Consider the following 20,700-nt stretch of genomic DNA (forward strand, 5'->3'; position numbering starts at 1 on the left):
GTCTCTCGTGTTGTAAACCTAGATTCAAATGTTGTAAACCCGGACTTTCATAAAGCCTTCCATAAAATACCTCATAAAAAGATTACTTTAGAAAAGCAGAAGATGATACAATAGATCGAATCTCCGCGAAGATCGCCTCTCCAAACTCCGTCATAGAATGGTGTTGGACGGGGGAGCATCTGGCAGGTTTCACGTGAATGATGGAGTTCCGCAGGGCTCAGTCCTGGGGCCTGCGTTCTTCATCATGTACACCGGCGACTTGGAGACGAAGACAGACCAGGCAGACTCGCGAGATTGGTCAGATTCATGAGAGTGGATGACAGAGGCAACGCATGGGATTGGATGACAGAGGCAACGCATGTGATTGGATGACAGAGGCAACGCATGTGATTGGATGACAGAGGCAACGCATGGGATTAGATGACAGAGGCAACGCATGGGATTGGATGACAGAGGCAACGTATGAGATTGGATGACAGAGGCAACGTATGAGATTGGGTGACAGGCAACGCATGGGATTGAATGACAGAGGCAACGTATGAGATTGGATGACAGAGGCAACGCATGGGATTGAATGACAGAGGCAACGCATGGGATTGGATGACAGAGGCAACGCATGGGATTGGGTGACAGAGGCAACGTATGAGATTGGGTGACAGAGGCAACGTATGAGATTGGATGACAGAGGCAACGTATGAGATTGGATGACAGAGGCAACGTATGAGATTGAATGACAGAGGCAACGTATGAGATTGAATGACAGAGGCAACGTATGAGATTGGGTGACAGAGGCAACGTATGAGATTGGGTGACAGAGGCAACGCATAGGAGAGTTGGGTGGACAAGCGCCCTCTGCTTCGACACCTTGTTCCCTCCACTATCTTAAGATGGTCTTACTATTACAGACATCCTCGTTGTGGACCACCAGGTCTCCAGTCGTCTCTCTTTCCCTTAACTGTTTCCTATGATTCTTCTGTCCTATGATTCTTTTCCAGAACTCCCCGCTCTCCATGAATCCACTCTCTTCTTTCATGAATGAATCCACTCTCCTTAACCTTCTCCTTCCCAGGAGTCCTCTCCCTAACCTTCTCCTTCCCAGGAGTCCTCTCCTCAACCTATTCCTCCCCATGAGTCCTCTCCCCAACCTATTCCTCCCCATGAGTCCTCTCCCCAGCCTGTTCCTCCCCATGAGTCCTCTCCCCAACCTATTCCTCCCCATGAGTCCTCTCCCCAGCCTGTTCCTCCCCATGAGTCCTCTCCCCAACCTATTCCTCCCCATGAGTCCTCTCCCCAACCTATTCCTCCCCATGAGTCCTCTCCCCAGCCTATTCCTCCCCATGAGTCCTCTCCCCAGCCTATTCCTCCCCATGAGTCCTCTCCCCAACCTATTCCTCCCCATGAGTCCTCTCCCCAACCTATTCCTCCCCATGAGTCCTCTCCCCAGCCTATTCCTCCCCATGAGTCCTCTCCCCAACCACCTCCTCAATGTGTCAATTTACAGAAATCCCCGTTTTCTTCATCCTACAATTGAGCCTAGACTCAGGCAGTTGCACTGTGAGTGCCACCTGTCTCCTGCAGTTATGGAGCAACTTTATACCTCCCTTTACGAATCCTCCTCCTTTACAAATCTACCGTCGCATCAAAGTCAACTTTAATATAAATATCGTATAATGATAGTCTCTATAACCCCCCCCCCCCCAACTCCCAGTTCCCTACGGAAACTGAAAAATTGAATTTTCCTTATCGTTGTACTTCAACGTCGAGAGAGGCGGCTTGTGTGTGTGTGTGTGTGTGTGTGTGTGTGTGTGTGTGTGTATGTGTGTGGGGAGGCGGTGAATGGATGGGGAGGAGCGGGAGTTGGGTGAGGAGGAAAATGTATATAACTCACGGAACAGGTCTTAAAGGGAATCCAATTTCTAGTGATGTAGTTACCCAGGGCTGGCGAGGCTCTGTGATGACGTTATCATACTGAGATCTCCCTGGCTACTTCTGCAATACCGAGTCTGTTCTCCCCCGTTGTTCTTTTTTCTTCAACTGTTCTTCTTATGTTCTTGTTCTGCTCAAGTCTTTATTTGCCTTGCTTGTCCATCTGTTGCACCTCCGTGAGAGATATTTTAGAGTGAAAACTTGTTATTCGGATCAAATTGGTTTACGGTTTATTTTTCTGCGGATTCTTCGTCGAAGTTCGTTATGTGTGACGTCTTAGATGCTCTGGGTTCGTTGTGTAACGTACTCTGAGTTCGTTATGTGTGAAATCTTCGATGCTCTGAGTTCGTTGTGCAGCGTACTCTGAGTTCGTTATTTGTGACATGATCTCTGCTCTGAGATGGATAAGCGTAACATCTCAGCTCTGAGCTCGCTCAGTATGACATCTTCTCAGATCTGTCGTGTTATAGTCATCCTTGCTTTGTTCTTGTGTTCTCGTCTCAGCTCGGCTCGTGTCTTGGTTTTCTTATATGTGTCTGACGGATTTAAGCTGTGTCTTCCATGGGTCATGTCACTGTGTGTCTTGATTCTTACTCGTGTTTTGATGTCATCTCTGTTTTGGATGTGTTATATAGAACTTATTGTCTTCTTGTCTTGTACTTGGCCCGTTGTCTTGTGTTGTTTTCTTTGTTACTGTGGATTTGTCCTGATGTCAGGGTTAAGTTACCAGTGTCATGATTGTCTTGATCTTGTCCTGCTGTCTTCCTCGAGTCTCATTGTCTTGCCAGTGTTTTGTTGTCTCGCCCACTTTGGTTTTCCTACATTTGTCTTGCATTTTCACCTTATTTTGATCTTGTTGTTATATTGTCTTTACCTTGTTTTCCTCGTGTCTTGTCGCCTGTGTTGTCCATCTTTTCATATTTCTGATTTATTATCATAACTTAGTTTTCTTTAATTTGTTTTCCTTTTATATCAATTAAATCTACCTCGTACTTACTTGACTCGCATTGTCTTCACCTTGTTTTCTTGAGCTGTTGTCTTAACGTTTAACTTTAGCTGTCTTCCTCGCACGAAAAAGATCCTGGGACACCAGCGCCGCCTCTCTGTTCTTGCAAGTTAGTGGTGATCAAACAAACTGTTGACGACGGCAAATATTGATGTAGCCGGTCACGCAAGCTGGAAATAACAAACGCTGAGGCTTTATAGAGCTGAGACTGTAAGATTTATACATGTATATGAATAGAGCATAATATGCTCTTTAGTAGGAGGATCGCAACATGTCTTTATAAGCCTCGCGATTGTTGAGTTGTGATGTGCTTGCTTGAGCACGACTTAAAGTCATTAAGAGACTTGTAGCTGCTGGCATGGCACGGGCGTACATAACATCTCCCAGTCAAGGCCATCTCAGGTGAGTGAAAATAGGGAAAAAAGAGAAAGTAGAAATTAGTCATGGCTCCTCAAGTGTTGGTAGACTTGACTCGTCAAGGAAAAAGGGTTTTATGAAGTGTTTATAGACAAAAGAAGAGAGAGAATTCCATAGCTTAGCTGTTCAAGGGAAAGAGAAGAAGAAGAAGGCGTTATAACAGCCAATCCTCGAGCGGTCAGTCTCCACACAGAAGCTGTGGGAAGCAGCAGCCAAACGTTCATTCAAGTGGTCCACAACATGGTAAGGTTCATGACGAAGTCGTTAAGGATGTTGAGGAGCGACCATGATGGCATGACTTCAGGGCTATCATAACCTCCTCTAGAACCGAAGGCTTTTCGTATTTCACAGTGTAGTTATACATGAAGGATACAGTTGTGTTGTAGATATGGTATCAATACGGTCTCAGCAGAATAACCCTCTCCTGTAGCCTCAAGCTGCCAACTCCTACAGTACCAAGTCTTCAACTCCTGCAATACTGAGTCTTCAGCTCTTACAGTAGCAGGTTTTCAGCTCCCACAATACCAAGTCTTCAGCTCCCACAATACCAAGTCTTCAGCTCCCACAATACCAAGTCTTCAGCTCCCACAATACCAAGTCTTCAGCTCCCACAATACCAAGTCTTCAGCTCCCATAATACCAAGTCTTCAGCTCCCACAATACTAAGTCTTCAGCTCCCACAATACCAAGTCTTCAGCTCCCACAATACCAAGTCTTCAGCTCCCACAATACCAAGTCTTCAGCTCCCACAATACTAAGTCTTCAGCTCCCACAATACCAAGTCTTCAGCTCCCACAATACCAAGTCTTCAGCTCCCACAATACCAAGTCTTCAGCTCCCACAATACCAAGTCTTCAGCTCCCACAATACCAAGTCTTCAGCTCCCACAATACCAAGTCTTCAGCTCCCACAATACCAAGTCTTCAGCTCCCACAATACCAAGTCTTCAGCTCCCACAATACCAAGTCTTCAGCTCCCACAATACCAAGTCTTCAGCTCCCACAATACCAAGTCTTCAGCTCCCACAATACCAAGTCTTCAGCTCCCATAATACCAAGTCTTCAGCTCCCACAATACCAAGTCTTCAGCTCCCACAATACCAAGTCTTCAGCTCCCACAATACCAAGTCTTCAGCTCCCACAATACCAAGTCTTCAGCTCCCACAATACTAAGTCTTCAGCTCCCACAATACCAAGTCTTCAGCTCCCACAATACCAAGTCTTCAGCTCCCACAATACCAAGTCTTCAGCTCCCACAATACCAAGTCTTCAGCTCCCACAATACCAAGTCTTCAGCTCCCACAATACCAAGTCTTCAGCTCCCACAATACCAAGTTTTCAGCTCCCACAATACTAAGCTTCAGACCACGCAATAGTAAATCTTCAGCTCTTACAGTACCAAGTCTTCAGCTCCCATAATATCGAGTCTTCAGCCCTTACAATACCAAGTCTGCAGCTCTAACAACACCAAGTCTTCAACTCCCATCATACCAAGTCTTCAGCTCCCATAGTACCAAGTCTTCTGCTCCTACAATACCAAGTCTGGAGCTCTCTCTGTACCAAGTCTCCTGCTCCTACAATACTAAGTCTGGAGCTCCCTCAATACCAAGTCTCCAGCTCCTACAATTCTAAGTCTTCAGCCCCCGCAATACCAAGTCTTCAGCTCCAACAGTACCAAGTCTTCAACTCCAGTAACAACTCAGTTTCGTTATGAACCTTGAGGTTGGATCTTGGGAAATACGCAAGATATTGACTGATTAGTCCCGTGAAATCATCGAAATTACTTCACTAAAGCTTCAGTAATAAACGGAGCAATTAGAACCAGTATCTTGATCTCTTTCAAATAAAGCACTGCAGATAAAACTCAGATCCTATATCTATCCGGTCAAGACTTAAGAGGATATTACCGTGATAAAGTTGAAAGGAAAAAAATCGGCTTCGATTGAGAATCCTTGCGAAACTTATTGCCACATTCGTCGTCTGATGGACTGACGCCTCGTTCATAAGGGACGGGCGGCAGCTGAGACTCGATGTACTGGTGGGGAGAGAGAGAGAGAGAGAGAGAGAGAGAGAGAGAGAGAGAGAGAGAGAGAGAGAGAGAGAGAGAGAGAGAGAGAGAGAGAGAGAGAAATGTCTCATGAAGATCTCATATGTTAACAACCCACCTTCGCAAGCCAGTCAGGATCTCTAGTCCGTTTTTCTGTTTTTTTTCCCTCGTCCTTCGAACCACGTAAGACACCGTCTTCATCGTCTTCCTAGAAATTCCTGTTTTTCTTCTTTCACAACTCACAGATAAGCTATGCATTCCTTGCTCATAGAAAACGTTCTAGTAGGACACAGTTAGTATGTTCTCTCTAGTTTGGTAGAGGACGAGACGTAGCTGTTTATTTCATCTGCTATGTTAGTATACAGTTGTCAACAGAGATTGTGGGTGTGTGTGTGTGTGTGTGTGTGTGTGTGTGTTACCGGACCTCACCTGCTTGTAGTTGTGCCGCGAATGATAAGACACTTTCGGCGTAGCTGTACCATCGTCTGTTGGTGAAACTGGTTTGTATTCAAGTCTCAATGAGGATTTCCTCACTCCAAAGAGGTCCAGCATTTCCCTGCTACTGGAAGTAGCGCAGCCTTGAAGCCTTAGGATCCTATTCAGAGAAGGGTTCTGGGATTGTATAATAATAAGGACTTGGCTGATATGTATGTATTTTCACAACTTCGACTTACTGCTCTCACGAATGTTGAGTTTTTTTAAAACCTTTCCTGTTATTTTACCGGCGGGGAAGACCTGGTCCTCCCACATATGAGCTCCTCTTTGTTCAGCGGGTGCGTTAGTTTCAACACACCCGCTACGATACACCGTAACCAGAATTCCGAACTGAATATTCATACTAATCTCCCCACACTTTACCCGGCGTCGTCCGGTTCTCGCATCTGTCAGGTAAGCAGTTTATCTCCCTCAGAGCCACATCTTTAGGCAGGATCTTCTTCCAGACATTTTATGTGCTGTGGATCATGGTGAGTCCCACTGCTGAAGTCTCGGACAGAGATGCGCAGAAGATTGGCTTGATTTTACAGGCTGGATTTAGTGCTTGGTGTGATCGCAGTTGACTAACTCTCCGTTACCTGTCGTTCATAAAAGCGCTCAGATGGTTCGTCGAAATAGCTCGAGTTATCCCCAGTAACCAAGGCAAGTAAACATCGAAGGATTGTGGTGGATACGAACCAGCGGGTTCGTTAATGTCCACCGAAAGCGACAGTCCACGTTAACCATTATCCATAAAGAAGTGTTTTGCTTCTTCCCTGTAAGATTGAAACCCACAGATGGAATAGATTTTCCTTTCCCCTCATGAAAGGAAAAATGCATAAGACATGTGCAAATGAGGACAGCTCCCATGTGAGTATTTCTCAAGGCAAGGGAATGCATAGTTGATGTATGTCACACATAAGGACAGGAATATGTGTACAAGGACGTCCCGATGTCAACCTTGTCGCTTTGGAGTCTCACAAAATGGAACACAGTGACTTGTGTCTCTCCTGATCTTTGATGTATCCAATGTTACCTGAGATGGTTGACGTATGGAAGGGAGGAAAGAAAATTATGTGTGTGAGTGAAACATCCAGTGGAGTGGTATAAGCTGAAGATTACGGTGAATTGTGATGGGTATTTGCTGTGGAAAGACGATACAGCAGCTGAAGGACTGGTGGGCGATGCGGGAGTAAAGAAAAAGAAATACAAAGTTTGACCACTGTTCATCATGAGTGAAGTGTTCCCTGTCATCTGTTGCTCTTCCATACTAAAGTCAACTTCACCCAGGTCATTAGAGCTATAAAGTTTAAACTTCTAGGAAATTACGAACAACATTTATTTTTATTTCGTTGTTTAGTGAAAGAGCTTTGTAAGGAATGGCGTTAAGATGTTAAATTTGAGTTGAGTATAAAAGTTTTTAGACTTTTGACAACTGGACTGATCATCAAAGTAGAGGTTACAACAGAATCCCACACTTCCGGAAACTTGCCAGCTTAATACCTGACCCAAAACCTATGGCTTATGAAGATCACTTGATTGATTACCCAATATAGAGGATTATCTTCAGCTGTCAGGAGTTGAAGAGTTGAATTCTCTTGACGATTGTTGTTGATCATTTGACTTTTTTCAGTGATTTCATTATCCAGATGAAAGAGTCGCCTTTCTAAGGCCTTAATCTGATACCTTTGAGTATATGTTATTTACCTAATTACAGGCCTTTGGTTACTGCGTTGGAGATACAGTCACCAAGAGATTTAAGATAGCAGTTCGCTCTGCCTATTTTCTCCACACACACACGCACTTGCTTGTTTTCTTCCCTGCTTGCTTACAACCCCATGAATTTTAAGGAGACGCCTGGCATCCTCGCACAGCCGGAGAGACGCCTCGCCCAGGTAATCAATCAGGAGCTGTCTCTCTACCTGTCCTCGCCTTCACCTGCTGCCTCTCCCTCACCTTCCCCTGCTACCCTCAGCCCTCCTCCCTCCCTCGCCTGCCACCGTTCTCACCCCCCCCCCCCCCCACCCCCGCTCACCTTCCACCAATGGCTTTGACATTTGTAAAAGTCATGCATTCGTTTTCTTAATTTACCCCATTTTCTGGGAATTGAGGGGATATCGTTTTAGAGATGATCTTAGATTCTTTTTCAAAGATTGTGTATCTCAAGGTTTAGAGGACTCGAACCCTTATCTAGACCGTGGCTGTGGTTTAATGGCGCTACTTGTTGGTGAAGAACTGATTTTGACATCTTCAGTGCTTGAGTCAATGTGTAGTGGTGACTTTAGTGTGAAAATAGCTCTCTCTCTCTCTCTCTCTCTCTCTCTCTCTCTCTCTCTCTCTCTCTCTCTCTCTCTCTCTCTCTCTCTCTTTCTCTCTTTCCCACCCTTAAAGTGGTTTGAAATTATAGAATAACACCCTAAAAGCTTATTCCGGTGTTACCCCAACGTATTATCACTGGAGATATTTCATATAACCACAAACTAGTCAATAAGAATTCTGACAAATGACACTTTACACACACACACACACACACACACACACACACACACACACACACACACATATATATATATATATATATATATATATATATATATATATATATATATATATATATATGCTATCAACTGTAGTAGATGGATACCTAGATGTCCATTTAATTCGGCATTCTTATCAAAACACCAACTTTGAGTTGTACCATTGCTGAGGTGAAGGTAGTTGACATTGGAACTCACAATGTCCATTCCTGCCTCCTTCCTTATTCACAGCCTCTGTATCGGCTCATCACATGTATCTCCCGTCCTCCTCACGCATCTTGAAGACGTGACCACATGATTCATTTCTGGAAAAAGGATCTGATTCTACATCGGCTTTAGTGATTATGGCAATGAATCGGTTTATAAATACGTGATCGGAATCCGTAGAATTATCCGAGGTTTTTTTTTTTCCAGTTTGATGCTGTTTTTTTTGAGAGTGTTATCTAAAAAGAATTAGATTTCAAAAGGTTTCTTACCTCTTCAGTGTATCATGAAACCGACACTTTACTAATATCGTCTTCAAGTGTTGCTGAGAAACCTCAGACGCATCCGTAGGCTGGAAACATAAGAGGCGAAAAAAAAGATTGCCTCTCCAAACAGAAACTGAAAATTTATTCTTCCTTCCTGGCCCCAGCGGTAATTATCTTTGGGATAATTAGGGAGTCAAAAAGTTACGGGAATGTAATTACGGGTGAGAGAGAGAGAGAGAGAGAGAGAGAGAGAGAGAGAGAGAGAGAGAGAGAGAGAGAGAGAGAGAAAAGAAAGTTCCATGTTTTGTGTACCATTTTCCATGGCTGAAGCGCCGTAATATCTGCTCAGAGGAATAATTTTCCTCTCCGTTTATACGAACGAAGGAAGTGCGGGAAAAAGAGAAAAATGTGTTAGATATCAGTAAGGCTCAGAGCTGTCGTATTTCACCTCTGCTTGAAGAGGTGTGGGTCAAGGTGGAGACGAGAGGCATCTGTTGTTCCAGGAATTTCGTGAGGACGACGGTACGACCTGTTGAGCACGGCATTACGACTTCTTGAGCACGATCGTGTGGCCCTTTAGGACGAATTTTAGACTCCATGAGCACGACAGCACGACCTCTGAGCACGACCCTTAAACACGACAGCACAAGCCTTGGGAACGACCCTTTTAAAATCAAATCATAGGTGAGACCATCACACCAAAGGGTCGAACCGTCGTGCTCGAAGGTCGCGCTGTTGTGCTCGAGGGTCGTACCGTCTTGCTCAAGAGGCTAAGATGAATGGAATTGACCGAGATATGCTGTGATCTTGTATACCAGAAGGTGAGCTTAAGTTCCACTGACTTATATGGGGAAGAAATTACATTTAGAGATTCTTGAGTTGAACTGGATATGACCTTTCCTTCCTCCGTTGCTCAGCTCATTTACAAGACGTTGCTCCCAGGAATACTGCGTAACTCCTGTTCTTTTTGCCGAGTGCACGCCCCTCGCCCTCCCAGACGTGTAATACCCGAAAGCCCAAAGGAACTTTACAAGCTGGTTGAGTCAGAGGGTCCCGGGCAAGTTTCCTCACCCCCGCCTTTGCTACCGACGCAGTAATCCTCTTTGTCAGTCCCTCTTCACTCATCCTCTCCATACGCCCAAACCATTTCTTCACAACCTGGTCTACCCTTTCATTCACACTCTGCTCACTACTGCACCTCTCCCTGACGCTGTTATTTCTCATACGATCAAGCCCACCAGACGCCACATACCGTCCTGAGGTATTTCATTGTGTCATTTCTCTTACGATCAAATCCACCAGACGCCAAATACCATCCTGAGGTATTCATTTCCAGCACAAACATGTACATCCTTTGCGCTTAGGGCCCAAGATTCTCATTCCATTATCTTGGAAAGATGTCCATCTTGGTTCCTACACACACACACACACACACACACACACACACACACACACACACACACACACACACGCGCGCGCGCGCGCGCGTCTCCTTCCATGCATTTCTTAACGCGCCTAAAACTGTTCACCTTCCATTTTGTGATCTCCATAAGTTCCAGTGGTTCTGTTTTCTGCCACGTCCATTCCTTAGTACCTGAAGCACTCCTCTTCCTCCAGGTCCTTGTTCCAAGATTCCTAGGCACTTGAAACACTAATGCAGGTCCATATTCCTAGATTCATAGACGCCTAAAGCACACCTTCATGTCCTTCTTAATTAAGATCACACATCAAACAGTCCAGTCTTACCCTCTTGCCCCCACCTCATTTTCATTACTTCTGTTTACAGTAGCTTTCCATATTTAATGTTACACCTTCCCAGACTCTGTCAACATAGCCTCTCTGAAGCTTGCTACTAGAGACGCATCATCCATAAACAACAACCGGTTTACTCTCCATTTCTCTCCTTTTTTGTGTGTGCGTCTCCAGCATATTGCAGACCTCTTAGCTCTAAAGCCATTGCAGTTAACCTCCCTCATCACCGAGTCCATAAACATATGTAACAGCAATGGTGACGTCATGCATCCTTGACGCAGACCTTCCTTTACTAGAGACCACAAACTCGCTTCTCCCTCCACTCTTTCCTACTCTGTATTTTCCAGGTGAAATCGCCTCAGTTCATTTTGCAACCTTTCATTTACCTCACCCGTGCTTAGTATCTTCCATTACGTGCCTTGGTCAGCGCCTCCTCCACTTCCATAAACGTGATGTAAAAGTCCGTCTTTCTTCATCTTTCAAAAACAAAGCACTTGATCCATGCTCCCTCTACCTCTCCTGGAACGTCAGTGCTCCTCCCCAGTCATCGTCTGTTCCATGCACCACACCAACCGGTCTCTATTCTCCTATGCACATTAAGGTATGTGATAAATGCTTGTATGCTAGTTATATGATTGTGATATCTCGGGATTAATGTTTTTTTACAGTCTGTCTCTGAAAATGCACAAAGGAAATTTCATGTAATTTACGTGACCATGAAAGTATTATTATCATTATTATTATTATTGTTATTATTATCAATATTTTTATTATTATTATTATTATTATTATTATTATTATTATTATTATTATTATTATTATATCCTCATCATAATACCTTACCAGATGATATTTAAGAGACTTAACACCTCTGTCATTCGAGCATTCATCTTTGTCTCCCCCACAGTATTGTACAAGGGTACGACACGAGCACTCCGCCAGCCCTGGAGGGCTCGTCTCACGTCGGGTCATACACACAGCCAAACTAATCCTTCAACATCACCATCATCCCTCTTCTTATGAGGCTCATCTGCAGTCCTCTCCACCTGCGGGACTTTACTGCATTTCAGCTCATGCAAGGCTTCCGCCACCACCCACCACCACCTCTCCTTCTGCCATCCTGTACACCCACGACTCTCTCGCTACACATCTCATCTTCTCTCAAACGTCTCATCCGCCTCACTCTCATCTCAGACCGTCAGCAGTCCCTCATAATACTCTTTCCATCTCATTTTCACATCTTTGTCCGGCGCCTCTCTTCCCATCTTCTCTCCTCATTCTCGTCCCTCATTTGTCCTGTTGTTTTCATCACACTTTTGACCCACTTACGAAACATTTTCTTGCTTTCTCCAAGATGAGGAATGTTCCCTCTCCTCATTTTTCATTTGTTTTCACTTCTTTTTTTTTTTTTCAGTTCTCATATCTTCACCTCTCGCAGCTCTCTCCCAGACACTCGCATTCCTTAGCTGTAGATACCGACTGTACATCATTTACTGTTTCACTAGCAATCTGACGTCGCTATTTCACCGTATACTACCTTTCTCTCATTCGTCCACATCCCACCATACCAAACTCGCTCCCTTTTATCTTTCACATGAACGGCTTCCGTCATGAATGAAAGATCTGATCGAGTCCAGGCCTTGTGTGGAACGCTGGAAGGGAAAAGGGATAGAATAACATTTCTAACGTGTCTTCATATCCTCTTGTGAGGCAACAAGAAACGATTATAAAGAAAAAGATGAGGTCAGAATAAGCGTGAAAACAATAAATATATTCCACCATCCCATACTTCCACATTTATCCTCTACAATCCGCCTACCTCCCCCCCACCAAATTACTTTGTGTCCTTTGATTCCCAGTAGGGAAATAAAGTTTGGCAAGAACGAGAGTATGGAGAGGATCAGTGTAAGGTATGTGTAGGGAGAAGATGTTAGAAGTAGCCCAGTAGGTTGGTTTTAATGAGGGAGTTAAGACTAGCAGCTTTGACACGAAAGGTGTAATATGTGGTTCCATGCCTCACTCTGACACTTCCACATCGGGGTAGTTATACCCTCCTTGGCGTCTGCTGTCTATAAACCTCCTGCTTGTTACTCAAGCATTGTTTTCCTAGCCACCTATCATTACTCTCTACTCCTCAGGTATCATGTGTTCTTACCCGATGCCATTTCCCACTCAGTATCTCCTGATATCTTTGGAAACAGTCCACCTCACGAGCGTGTTCACTTTCATCACTTATTCACCCGTACGTCATTACCCTCCACTACATTCCACACTCGTCTTCCCCTCGAGATGGTCAGACATCCTGCCTGCCATCCCCTCTCCGTTCATTCACATCCAGCAACCTTCTCTTTTGTACACCCGTTATTTTTTTTCTTGTTTGCCCAAGCCTCCGTAATCCCACATACCCACGCATTATTTGTCTCTTTTCGTTAACTACACATTCACCATTCACCATTCCTCTTTCACCACACAGATCAATTAGATTTTTCCAATTTTCAGTGACTTCAGGGACCTCAAACCTTCAGATTATACTCTCAGTTGCCCAGATCACTTACCCTCGCTTTCAAGATCCCTTACCTATACACATCGGTATCTTGCTTCAAAACTGCTGAAGCATTTGCCCAAGTTCTTCCCAAGTCCCCCTTTTTTTTCTTCTTCTTCACTTCTGTTATTCCTCGTACCTAAGTAAGCAAAAGAAATCACCATCAAGAATCGATTTGTATTCAGTGGTTGAGGGAAACAGATGAATCCCATATTTTCCCACTTGCATGGAACTGTTTTACTTGTCAGAGGCTCCAGTCACGGGCAGATGTCCTCGCTGAGACCAGGCCTTTAAAAAAAACAAAAGACCGGGGCGAGGCTTGGGGGGGGGGGGGGGGGGGGGTGTTGCAGGAGATAGAGGCAAGGGACAAAAGAGAGAGAAAGGTGGACACACTAACAGTATCTGACGAGGTGGGAAGCTTGCCTTTGTTGAAGAGCAAAATTATACTTTCCATCCACAATTTTTTTCTTTTCTTTTTTTTTTCCTTGTGTAGTTCCAGTTCCCTCTTTATCACACCTCTTCTCTATCAGGGCCAACACTTGAAATCAAACAAGACTCGAACCTGTGTATCAATAAAACAAAAACGCATCATTCTGGACATTACAAAACGATCGTCCGTTGAGTCTCGTGTAGTTCCGACAATTTGCTGGCCTTTTAAATCGATGCGTTGCTTATCTGGATACATGCCATTAAACTTTTCCAGAATCCATGGCTCCTGTTCCAGGCCCGGGAGGGAAGGGGGAATTGGGGGTGAAGGGAATCGGCATTAAACAGTGTTAATAAGCAGTTGACACTGATCCATAACGCTTCCAGCGTTCCAGGGACTGGAAACGAGGAAACCAAAAAAGCTTCATCATCATGGCGGCACAATAAGCTGGAACTGCGTACTAAATACAACCCTGGAAATGTAATGAACTTCTCTCGACTGGCTTCATGAAGAGTTATCTTCCGGATAATTAGAGCGAGAGAAAATATTACAACGTAATTACGAGAACAGCGGGCGCAAGCATAACATATTCCCTCATCAAGTTCCTCTCCACTTAATTCTATGAGAAATGCAGCATTAGTTTTTGTTTTACTTTATTTCTAGAATTAAAGTTTTACCTCGGTCTCATTCTCTCGCCTGAATAGGATAGATTTTTTATTTCATATATATATATATATATATATATATATATATATATTCTTTTCTAGTGATTTTGTGTGACCGGGCCCTAAACATGCAGGAGGATGAAAGGCATGCACCGGATAGAATGTATTGGAACGATGGGTTATGCAAGAGTCGACATGCTGTTAGTGGACTGAACCAGGCATGTGAAGCGTCTGGGGTAAACCATGGAAAGGTCTGTGAGGCCTGGGGGAGCTGTTGTTTCCATGCATTACATATGACTGTTAGAGAGTGATGTGACCGGATACGACATGTCTTCTTCAGTTCCTGGCGCTGCTTCGCTAACGCGGGAAACGGCAGTCGAGCATGAAAGACTAGAAGAAGAACATACATCACCAATGCAAGGTAGTCTTAATGTCCGTCAGTCGCCCGCCTCATAGTTAGTCTTCTCCACTCACCCCTGTCCTCTGAGTCTTCCTCAACTTCCTCCAGTGCCTTCCCTCCTCTTTTACGAGATCTCTCGATGCCTTCTGTCCATCCCATTCTGGAACATCCTACTGGACATCTTCCTGGAAGAAGTACGGTGCTTTTTGATACCTGTGAGTAGACATGGTAGCGAATGGAACCATGGAAGCCGAAGCGAGTCATAGGGTGGATAAGTGGCTAAGGCTAGATACACTGAGTATCCAGGCTCAGGCAGTAATACTACCGACCCCTTCCAGGACCCTTGCCCCAATCGTCGTCTTTCTTGTAACCGCTTTCTTTGCTGAAGACCATCTTGGAAAATACCGTTCCCAATACCTGACTTCCCTCGGAGGAGACCCTGATGTCCGGTGATGGTTTCAGTAATGTCTTTCACATCTTCAGCTGTGGTCTTCATTTACGGTGCCACGTCATAGGAGCAGGTCGACGCTTGCTGCAGCACCAGCACGACTGTAGTAGTATGCATTGTGGACCTTAAAAGTCTCCAAACTTCGACGTCATGTGGCTCAAGATTTGTCCCTCGTCTGTTTTCTTTTGTTTCTCCGACTGCTTTCCTGACCCTACAAACTTCTCAAAGTTCTTCGACTCCCCGAATTCCAGCTATGAAATCTGAACGTCCTCAAACCTTCAGACTGAGGTACTTAGGAAATTTAATTACACCGAACAGGTTGAAATCATCTCCCACGCAGTTGGTAAGGGGAGGGGAGATTGAAGCCTCCCTCACGCTTTTCCATCCTCAGTAATCAGGCGCAAATTTTCAAGAACGCTATGCATAATATTCCAGGCCGTCGCGACCACTCTCCTAAATATCTGGATGTCTCTTTCACCCCTAATCCTTCAAACTATAACTACGCAGGTTAATACTTGTGGAAGCTCATCCCTGGAACATTCTCTAATGTCGTACAACTTTTTAATTTTCAAGTATGCTGTCTGCACTAACCATGTCCTCAGTCATTGTGTTACGTTAATCCATCATGTATCTGAGGACACTCTTATAGATGTCGCCTTACTTACTAAATGCTCCTCCTGCCCGGCTCTCTCCTCTCTACTGACGTTTCACTAGCGCTGTCTAGACTACTATAACTTTTTTGACTTTTCGAAGAATGTTACTGCCTTTCCTGGGCTGATGTTTCTGCGTTTGTGGAGAGTATAACTGAGGTTATTGTTGCAGGAACAGAGGAAACACATCCCTATGTCCTCATTCAGTCTCTGGTTCAACCATTTCTGTTTTAAAATCATTCGAGCAAGAGACAGGGCGTATCTGACCTGGAACAACTCTCCCTCCATTGACTCACAGTCGTCTTTTATTTCCACTCGAAGTCATTGTAAATTCATCTTATTCTTGAGGAAAAGCGTTTCATCATAGAGAGAAAGCAACATAACCTTTCCTCTTCTTTCATTGATAGTATTTTTTTTTTTATCTACATCCAAAAGTAGCTGTAATAACTTCTGTAATACTGCGTTTTCCTTCGCTTTTTCGTACCGATGACATTGTAAGTGCCTTTCCTAGTGTCAGAGTAAAACTGTTTGTCTTTCTTTTTCGTCTAACCCGACTTTTAACGACTCACATTCCCACACCTCCAAACGCACCTCTCAGTAATCTTGTGCCTCCTGTGGCCCTTCCTGTAATTCCTTTTCGTACGGTTCAAAAGACATTCCTCTCCCTTAACACAAAAGAGGCTTTTGGACCAGATGGCTTCATTTGTCGCGTCTTAAAGCAGTGAGCTTCTGACTTTGCCCCGGTGCTTGCCCGTCTTTTCCTGCATCTGCGTAAAGAACCAAATCTTTCCTTCCTCTTGTCAACACACGTCGGTACAGCCTATCCCATACAAGGATGACCGTTCGAACCCTTCCACTTACCTTCCTGTTGCACTGACTTGATATTTCCAGAGTTTTAGAATCTCTTCAGTTTTCCTCTTTCCTAAAACATCTTAAATCTCGGTCTTCTCTCTCATCCTCAACTGTGGCTTTCACAGTGGCAGATCCGCCAGGTGTTGTCCTATCCCGTCTCGTAGCCATTGACATATTGTAAGCTTTCGACAGGGTGTGGCACCAAAGTTTAATCTCCAAAGCTACCGTCTTTGGACTGTCTTCCGTCCTCTCGTCCCTACCAAAACTTGGCCTCGAAGAAGACATCCGTCCCTGACCTGTGCCTGTCACGCAGAATATCAGACAGACAGCTAGACAGACACAGACATTTGACCCGACAAGATGGAGTTCGATGTATAATCAAATGAAATCATAGGATTCAGTTCGAGAAGATTTTTCGGTTGCAGCTGAAGAAAAATGTACTAGGATTCAGTTAATTTCACTGACAGTAATTTGTACTGTTGGTTAGAGTTTAGTCGTCCCTCATCTCGCACACATTTATGGACCTGGCAGCCTCCTCCCACACCTTCTCTATCATTGGAGGAAAGAAAATTTCTCCGTTAGGAACACGCTAACAACACAAGGGCCTCTCGCCACTGCCGCTATTACCTGACATCGTACAGGAATTAATATTCACCTTTTTTTTGTCACATGACTCTCAGTATATGGCTACCCAGCGTATAGAAGGAAAAAATAAGGCTTCATCAGTATATGAACAATGATTCCCAACGACGGGACTGACCTAAGCAGAATATTAATTCGTAATCAGCAATCAAAGTGATACTATGTGTATCGCTTTCGTGTTTAGTTGCATTAGAAAAAAATTGAAGGACGAAGAAAAATATATGACACGGTAATTTGGACACTGTGAAGTAGACTCGCTCGCTAAATGTGTCTGGGAAACGCAATTAATTTCTCTCTGTTCTGCCTGTATTGACAGCTGTCCATGGGATAATTAGGAGGAGGAAAAAAAACCCGCCAGTCTGTGATGACGCGGCCAGCAGTTCCAAGGGGTAACATATTCGGGCCTGGGGGTCTCTCGTCGTCCATTGCATACACTCAGAAATGGTGTTCAGATTGTCCTCAAATGTACCTGACACACTCTCTCTCTCTCTCTCTCTCTCTCTCTCTCTCTCTCTCTCTCTCTCTCTCTCTCTCTCTCTCTCTCTCTCTCTCTCATCTGTAAGTTTCAAGAGAGCTGTTGGAAGTCGGTTTCTATTAGAAATGCCGCCTTCTAGATACCGACCCCAACTCCTGCGTCCCCTGTGGAGTGTTTGGGGATAAACAGAAGCGTTGTGGGTGTCTGTAGGTAGGAGAAGAAACGCTTTTAGGTAACAGTTTTCCTCCGGCGTTAGTTTAGCTGTGAAAGAATCTTTGGTTTGTAAGGACGATCTCCGTTGTAATGGAATGTGGAGAACTCGCCTCGGTGATGTTAGAAGGAAACTGAACATACATGGGAGGAGCTAGCTGGAGGCTGCCTCATACCCCATGCTAAACCATTAGGAATGATTTCTTATGTTTAGATCAGTGAGAATACCACAGTAGGAAGAGCTGCTCCATAAATAATCCAACCCTTTCCAGTGACTGTTATCTAGGCATTCATGTAGTTATGGACGTAATGTATGATGGCCATCAGTCCGCTGGGACATCAAGGTGGAAAACGAAATGAGAGATGGTTGCGCATCAGCCATTGTCCAGTGCTATGTATTATTACTAAGTTACGGCTCCCATTGAAGGTAATTTACAAACTGCGAGTCATTTATTCCTAGTCTTGCCACTGACAGTAAATCAATTTCAATTTGTAATTTCTACGTGGAGGGACCTGCTGGGATGGAGGATCCATTCTGCCATTTCCCTGCTGTTTATGTTCGACCTACTGTTGTATACAACCCCTGCTGGTAGTGCTGTTGTGGCCTGCTTATGGTAGACGGTGTATCGTACGGTTGTGTGTGTTGTGCATGTGGCCTCTCAAATACCATTGTAGCAGAGCGCGGGTTGTGCAGCGTGTGGGTCATACAACCCTCTTATGAGACGCTACTCACAGCTCACAGCATACCACTGGGCAAGAGAAATTATGTACGTCAAGAAGGATGTGTGTGTGTGTGTGTGTGTGTGTGTGTGTGTGTGTGTGTGTGTGTGTGTGTGTGTGTGTGTGTGTGTGTGTGTGTGTTTGTCTGCTAAAGGAAAAGTAATATATTGAGAGTTGATATAGCTGTGCTGAAGGCTTAATCTCTGCAGACGTGGTGTTAATGATTCTCTCTCTCTCTCTCTCTCTCTCTCTCTCTCTCTCTCTCTCTCTCTCTCTCTCTCTCTCTCTCTCTCTCTCTCTCTCTTCTCTCTCACCTTGTGAGAGGCTGCTCGGGAGTCGCCCTCCTGCACTGATTATGGTTTATGGGAGTAGCTCTATCTCTAACACCCCCCCCCCTCCCTCTCCAACCTCCACACACACACACACACACACACACACACACACACACACATCACAAGAGGCCGGACGCCAACATGCATATGCAGACCATCCAGGTGAGTGGCTCAGTGGGAGAGAGAGTGAGTTACTCGTGCACTTGGTGTGGTTATGATGTGTGCAGGACGTGAGCGTCGTGTGTCGGAGTGTCCGTCTTATCTAGGTATTGTCGTTCCTCCTCAGTCTCGGCGCTCGATTAAGCGCATGACGACCTGTCGTGCTGAAGGTGTCGTGTGGTCTCGTCGTCCGGCAGGGAGATGATATGTAGAGGCATCTGCGTCTTACTCGACGACCCTACAGTGTTCAGCTTCTCTCTCACTCACTCACACACACACACATACACCCACCTGTCGTGTTATCGTCTCTCACATATACACTTGTGTTCAACGTTTCACACACACCTCTGTCGTGTTCAACGTCTCACACACACGTCTATCGTGTTCAACGTCTCTCACACAGACCTCTGTCGTCTTCAACGTCTCTCACACACACCTCTGTCGTGTTCAGCGTCTCTCACACACACCCCTGTCGTGTTCAACGTCTCTCACACAAACCCCTGTCGTGTTCAACGTCTCTCAACACAACCCTATCGTGTTCAACGTCACACACACACACACACACACACACACACACACACACACACACACACACACCTGTCGTGTTCAACGTCTCTCACGCACACCCCTGTCATGTTCAGTGTAGGTTTTAGTGCTGGGAGACGAGATGGACGAATAAGTAAGGCTCATCCTTGTAGGGGACTTTATTTATTTATCCTTTATTCCTACAGATGTAGAGTTTTATGGTTGAAACAAAAGATAGGAGGAAGCTATGTCTTTCCTGTGCCATGTTACTCTTGCGTTACTCTATGGCTCCGCTGGAAGCCTTGCCACACAAGGTACCAGACACACCTCAGGGGAGTGGTCACCCTGGGACGAACAGCTTGGATTTGGGTGGATCAAAGGAGATTTTTAGGGAAGTTCTGGACACTTAGGGGAAGACCAGAGGAGATTTTTAGGGAAGTTCTGGACACTTAGGGGAAGACCAGAGGAGATTTTTAGGGAAGTTCTGGACACTTAGGGGAAGACCAGAGGAGATTTTTAGGGAAGTTCTGGACACTTAGGGGAAGACCAGAGGAGATTTTTAGGGAAGTTCTGGACACTTAGGGAAAATTTCAAATATAGCCACTGGAAGGTTGGTATGCTGGAGCTACGTCTTGGGTGAGATGTGGGATCGTAAGTAGAATGCTGGGTATTGTAAGTAGAACAGAGGAATGGGTGTATGAAGGGTCGACTACGTAGAGTTGTGGGAAAGTTTCTGTGGACATAGGACCCCGTTTGCTGAAGATTGCCTACATCTGAATAGGGTTGATGTTGCAAGGTTAGGTAGGTTTTATACGAAAGATTTAAAAGCACGGTTCTCACCATGTGGACCTGGTGAGAAACGATTATATCATCCCAGAAAGTCAGTTGACGGACGGGTCAAGTAGACGTCAGACATCAGTGAACAAGTTTACACCAGAATCTTGAGTGACGTCAGACATCAGTGAGCTATTTACATCTCGGACATGAGCGACGTCAGACGTGGGTGAACATCTCATACCAGGGAC

Source organism: Panulirus ornatus, chromosome 9 (assembly GCF_036320965.1).
Source record: "Panulirus ornatus isolate Po-2019 chromosome 9, ASM3632096v1, whole genome shotgun sequence".
Classification (NCBI taxonomy): Eukaryota; Metazoa; Arthropoda; class Malacostraca; order Decapoda; family Palinuridae; genus Panulirus; species Panulirus ornatus.